This window comes from Cuculus canorus, chromosome 5 (assembly GCF_017976375.1).
Source record: "Cuculus canorus isolate bCucCan1 chromosome 5, bCucCan1.pri, whole genome shotgun sequence".
NCBI classification, from domain to species: Eukaryota; Metazoa; Chordata; class Aves; order Cuculiformes; family Cuculidae; genus Cuculus; species Cuculus canorus.
The window spans coordinates 53,837,312-53,843,444 of record NC_071405.1 but is presented as its reverse complement, the minus strand read 5'-3'; the positions used below and the strand labels follow the sequence as shown (position 1 = coordinate 53,843,444).

General features: G+C 44.0%; 1 protein-coding gene across 3 annotated transcripts in view; it reads left to right on the top strand.

Moving 5' to 3' along the window:
* Positions 1–832: 832 nt before the first annotated feature.
* The window catches only part of ZNF106 (zinc finger protein 106), a 39,356-nt gene continuing 34,055 nt past the window's right edge, over positions 833–6,133 (top strand). For 2 of the 3 annotated variants that reach the window (XM_054067297.1, XM_054067294.1), the window contains exon 1: positions 836–961. The gene's annotated coding sequence lies outside the window, so the exon portion shown is untranslated. Of the gene's footprint in view, positions 962–6,133 lie in introns of all 3 variants that reach the window. The other variant, XM_054067295.1, reaches the window with a different exon arrangement.

Below are 6,133 nucleotides of genomic sequence, written 5' to 3'. Positions count from 1 at the left end.
GCAGCCCAGGACACGGTTGGCCTTCTGGGCTGCGAGCGCACATTGCCGGCTCATGTCGAGCTTCTCATCAACCAGTACTCTCAAGTCCTTCTCCGCACGATTGCTCTCAATCACATCATCCCCCATCCTGTATGATCTCATCTAGAGTATTGTGTCCAGTGTTGGACTCCTCAACATGAGAAGGATGTGGAACTTTTGGAATGGGTCCAGAGGAGGGTTATAAGGATGATCAGAGGACTGGAGCGCCTGTCATGTGAAGACAGACAGAGAGTTGGGGTAGTTCAGCCTGGAGAAGAGAAGGCACTGAGGAGATCTTATAGCGACCTTCCAGTACCTGAAGGGGCTACAAGAAAGTTGGGCAGGGACTGTTTACAAAGGCTTGTAGTGATAGGACTAGGGGCAATGGGCATAAACTGGGCACATTTAGACTGGATATTAGGAAGAATTTCTTCATGATGAGAGTGAGGCACTGGCACAGGTTGCCCAGGGAAGCTGTGGATGCCCCATCCCTGGAGGTGTTCAAGGCCAGGTTGGATGGGGCCTTGGGCAGCCTGGTCTAGTGGGATGTCCCTGCCCATGGCAAGGAGGTTGGAACTGGATGATCTTTAAGGTCCCTTCCAACTCAAACTACTCTATGATTCTATTTACGGGTAATAACATTTGCTATTATATGTTGGTTAGTTCCCCAGCGGGCAGGCAAGGGCAGTTTGCCGCCCCTGACTACATTTCCCGGCATGCCCTGCGGGGAGGAAGGGGCAGCCCGGCGCGCCTCCCGGCGCGCATTGCGGCCGCCTTCCTGCGCGTTCATTGGCTGCGCCTCGCATTAGCCCCGCTCCTGCCATGCGCCGCGGGTCCTTGTGGCGTCCGTCCCCCGCGCTCGTGCTGGTGCTGTGAGGGCGGCGGGCGGGCCGGCTCGGGCCCAGCGGGGGGATGGGTTCCCGGGCCGCTCTCCTGGCCAGGGGTGCGATGGGGGAGCGGAGGGCCGGGGGGAGCTCTGTGGGGGCTGTGGGCGGCTGCTTTGGCGGAGTGGGCGGCCTGGAGGGGCTGTAGAGGGGGTCTTGTCTGTGTTTTGCCTCGCGCTACAGCGTCCCTTGTCGCTGTAGCGAGCTCCGAACTTTTTCTGGCTAAATACAAGCTTTGATAGGGGAGGTTACAGATATGTGACTATAGTGCTCTCTCCGCACGGCTGCCAGAAGCGTTTCCAGTGTTGAAGCGTGGCTTTGGGTACAGAGTTGCTTACTTTACCACTTCATATCGGTAAAAAGTGTGTGCTGGTGAAACCGTATATGAGTCTTCGGTAACCTAAAAAGAGTGGTTCTGATAGCGTGAGACAAGTCTTAATAGTACAATGAAAAATGAGGTATTTAAAAGTAAGCGTTCATCATTGGAAGCATGGAAGTTCACATGCAAACTTAAATCATGCTAAGAAGAGTTCAGGGGTGCTTATACACATCGCTGTGGAGAACTTTATGAACATTGGACAGAAGGGGTTTAGTATAACATTTATACTTTAGTATACTTTATTGATAATTGTTTGATAACAGTGGTTTCATGCAAGTAAGAAATTTTCCTTTTCACCTTCCATCCTACCCCTTCTGAAGTGCAGCTTTAAAGAGGTTTGTAGAACAGAAGAGTTCTGAGAAGGGTCCTGAGAAAGAAGAGGATTGAGGTTTGATGGACTTTGTTTTCAGTATGAGTTCCTGGGGCTGCATTTCCTATATTTCTGCTGACTATTTGTGTTCTTTTGTTGTTTGCCACTTCTTTCACTCAAGCTTCAGTTGCTATACTAAACTAATTGACTGTTTTGCTGAACTGATAGATCTTAGTCTAAAAAACACTTAAGTATTCAAAAAAATTGGTTGATAGTTTTGCAGAACTTTAAAATTATGTCGCCATTAGGACTGCAGTATTTGAGATGAATAATGCAGATTCTGTGGGCCAACGCAATGTGATTTTGTAACTTCTTACCTTAGAAAATAGTCTCCTAGTCTGAAGTCTCATCTCTTAAAAGCAACTGTGTTATCTTTTTTTTTTTTGGTAGTCCCTACTTGACTTCCATTGAACTAGCAGTGAAAGGCAACTGCATTTGTATCACTGCATATGTTCCCCTATTGGCTGATGTTATTTTTTTGTATGTAAAGTTTGTTAAATGGGTGCTGTTATACTGTTTTCAGTTTGGAACAAATAATTGGTTTTAGTCAAACTGTGTTAGTCTGTTACCTGAGTCACTCTGACCAAACTTCTGATAACTTCTAGCCTGTATGTCCAAGAATGTTACCTATTTGAAGAAATGCTGTCTAAATGCCTCATAGTTTGTGCAGAGCTCTTAATATCCGTCACAAAGAATAACAGCAGCCACTATCCTATAAATACATATCCAAATTTTGTACAGGAATGCTAAGACTTGTTAACGTCATCTAGGAGAAATAAAGATATTTTTCCACTTTTATCTTGTAAAGGCAAAATTTGTAAGATATCTGTAATCAAATTTAAATTTGATTGGAATACAATTTAAATTGATAACATTCCTTTTAACTTGTGTTAGTGATCTTTTGTGGTCTCTGCCACCAGGTGGTGTAATAAGATATGAGATGTTATCTGACTCAAGAATATTATCAGAAAATGAGGGGATACTATGCGTTACAAATAACGTTTTTGTTTTTATAAAAAACATTTTTTGTAATTGTAGTATAAAGGATTTTTCTCATCTATTCCTAGAGTATTTTACATTTTAATCCCTAGTTGCTGGAACCTCTAATAGTCAGGCCCGGGACAAACTGCCTGTCTTACTGAGGTGTAAGGATTCGGACACCGTCCTGTATTTCTGTTGCCTGGTGTCATTAATGACTGCTGTCTTAATGTTTGGCATCCTTAATTTGCATTTACTTCGCACCAAAGCTCCATACACTGATGCGTGACCTGACTGCCTTGGTTTGAGCACATCAAATCACTCTCCAAGTGTTCTTAATACTCTGTAGCGACTGTATAAATAGAAACAGCCTGATTACTAACTGAATGCTCTCCTACATGCTCTCTTGGATCTATGTAGATCCGTTGTAAGGGATCTGTGTCATTTTGCCAAGGCCAAGTATCTGCTTCTGTGGAACTGCAGTAGATGGGATGTATAGAGTAGTCTGTTTTCATTTGGTTCCTGAGTCCCTGTTCTTAACTTGCAATTGGTAAAAGGCACAATGTATGCAAACCTGTGAAGGGTATTATGAGCTTAAATACCCTAAGAAGGGGAAAAAAATATATAGCCAAATGTTACGGAAATAAGCATAAAATTAAGTGGTGGGTGTTCCTATGATTCTTCTGCTTATTTGTTGAAAACTGTTTATATGGTGGCAAAGTTATTAGAATAAGCTGACAGGAATTCTTTTGTAAGTCACAGAACTATGTAAATCAGGTACATTATTTGTCACACGTATTGTGGATCACTGCTACTTCTTAATAAGTCTTGTCTCAGTTGTTGGCAATTGTGCTTGAGGCTGTACAAAGTCAATACCCCTCTCCAGAGGGTGCAGGTTGCAGTCTTAGTTCACAGAATCACAGAATCACAAGGTTGGAAAGGACCCATTGGATCATCGAGTCCAGCCATTCCTAACACTCCCTAAACCATGTCCCTCAGCACTTCATCCACCCGTTCCTTAAACACCTCCAGGGAAGGTGACTCGACCACCTCCCTGGGCAGCCTGTTCCAGTACCCAGTGACTCCATCTGTGAAGAATTTTTTTCTGATATCCAACCTGAACCTCCCCTGACGGAGCTTCAGGCCATTCCCTCTTGTCCTGTCCCCTGTCACTTGGGAGAAGAGGCCAGCTCCCTCCTCTCCACAACCTCCTTTCAGGTAGTTGTATAGTTGGAGCATTATGTCCTGTTTTGGATGCTTCTTTGAGAGTGTTGTGGCCAATTTGAAAAGAGAAACAGGATTTTTAATTTTTAATTTCCAGGCTCTGGAAATGTGGTGTTTGAGGAAAACATCTGAACAAAAAGAGTTTGCTTATGTGTAAAAATGAACTGGAAGTAGAGGGAAAAACTTTCCAGGTGTGTGGATTTTAGGTGTCCTAAATGATAGCAAACAGCAATGATGCTGAGCAGCTCTCTGTTCCGGTAGGACAGTGTATATCCCTGAATCTTCTGGTATGTAAAAAGCTATCACAAGTAAGACAATTATAAGGTATTTACTTTTACTAGGGATGAATTATCATCTCAGTTTACAGCAGGGAAAACTGAGCTTGGACATTAGGAAGTTATTAGCATTGCTTGTGTATAAGGAATTAGAAGATGCAGTTCAATTGTGACTTATGGTGTATATATTCTTCTGGTCTGTACCAGATTCTTAAATTTACTTCAAGTAAAAGTAGATATCAGTGAAAACTGTGTTCATGCCAGGTGTTCCTGTGCCTACGCTGGTCTGTTTGTTTAAGGTATTTCTCTACAGTCACCTTATCTCTGTATAGATACCTTCATTGTAAAAAGCCAATTGTACTCATGGGATAGCACGCAAACAGTTTCTGCTAGATGTCTTCTCTGCTGCTTTGTGGAGTCAACTTTATTGCTTTTAACAGGGCCTTAAAGAACTTTGATCTGTGAAAAAACTTTCCCTGGCTCAATGTCAAGACAGTTGAGCTCTTGGCAGCCCATTTATAACATTTGCTGTGCAGTGTTGCTCTGTCAGTGGAGAGGGATCTAGAATACCCTCAGTTCGTCACGAGGATGAAGTAAATCTTGGAATGCAGGGATGCATTTACCTTAAAAATTGTACTTCTGGTACAAGTATTTTAGCTATTGGACTGTGATACAGTTATCTCCTTGGCCACCTTAAAGAAACCCCCTGTGACTGTGAAGTAGTTTGTACAGTTTGTGAAAGTGTGCTAGAGGAGAACAATGCTGTTGGTATTGGCTTAACTTCAGTAAGTCTTTAACTTTATGCCTATTGATCAGGTTTGGTTGCACAGGTCAGCATCTTGGTAGGAAGGTGCAAGTACCTCCTATATATGCCCAGAAGTAATGCTAAGATAGTTGGTAAAGTTACAGCCTAGCAAAGGGATCCATAGTTAATTCAGATGCCTCAGGGGCAATCAGTCTGGGAAGGAGAGAGAGTCTTTTAGTGTCAGTGCTTTAGTCCACATAAATTCTGCTCAAGGGGGTGAAATTTGAGCATAAGGCCTCTGTCTCATGATGAATTACTTGGTTTTGTACAGCTTTCTCACAGTGGTACAGGGCTTTGATGTTTGGAGCAGCGTGTGGCACTGGGAAATGGTTTTAGGGTCATAAAATTCTTCTCTAAGAATATGTCTTTTACTTATTGCTTTATTATCAGAAACTGTGTGACCAGCAGGTCCAGGGAGGTTATTCTCCCTCTGTACTCAGCACTGGTGAGACCGCACCTTGAGTACTGTGTTCAGTTCTGGGCCCCTCGCCGCAAGAAGGATGTTGTGGCTCTGGAGCGTGTCCAGAGAAGAGCAACGAAGCTGGTGGGGGGGCTGGAGAACAAGTCTTATGAGGAGTGTCTGAGAGAGCTGGGGTTGTTTAGCCTGGAGGAGGCTGAGAGGAGACCTTATTGCTCTCTACAACTACCTGAAAGGAGATTGTGGAGAGGAGAGGACTGGCCTTTTCTCCCAAGTGACGGGGAACAGGACAAGGGGGAATGGCCTCAAGCTCCGCCAGGGGAGGTTCAGGCTGGACATCAGGAAAAATTTTTCATGGAAAGGGTCATTAGGCACTGGAATAGGCTGCCCAGGGAGGTGGTTGAATCACCTTCCCTGGAGGCGTTTAAGGAATGGGTGGACGAAGTGCCGAGGGGCATGGTTTAGGGAGTGTTAGGAATGTTTGGACTCGATGACCCAGTGGGTCCCTTCCAACCTAGTGATTCTATGATTCTATCATTATTGCTTTGTAGCATTTGTTTATCACAGCAGGGAATTGGATACAGCTTTCAAAAGCTTATGCAGAGTTTCTGGGTTTTCCTGTGGAAAAAACCCTCAGTCTCCTTGGCAGATTAGCAAAAGAAGTTATGCTGGTAATCAAACTGCATAAGGTCTAACCTAGCAGTGGTTGTTCAAGCGCTTTCCATGGCCTACATACACTTCCATTCCTAATTCTTCTGAGCAAGAGGCTTCTCCAGAGTCAC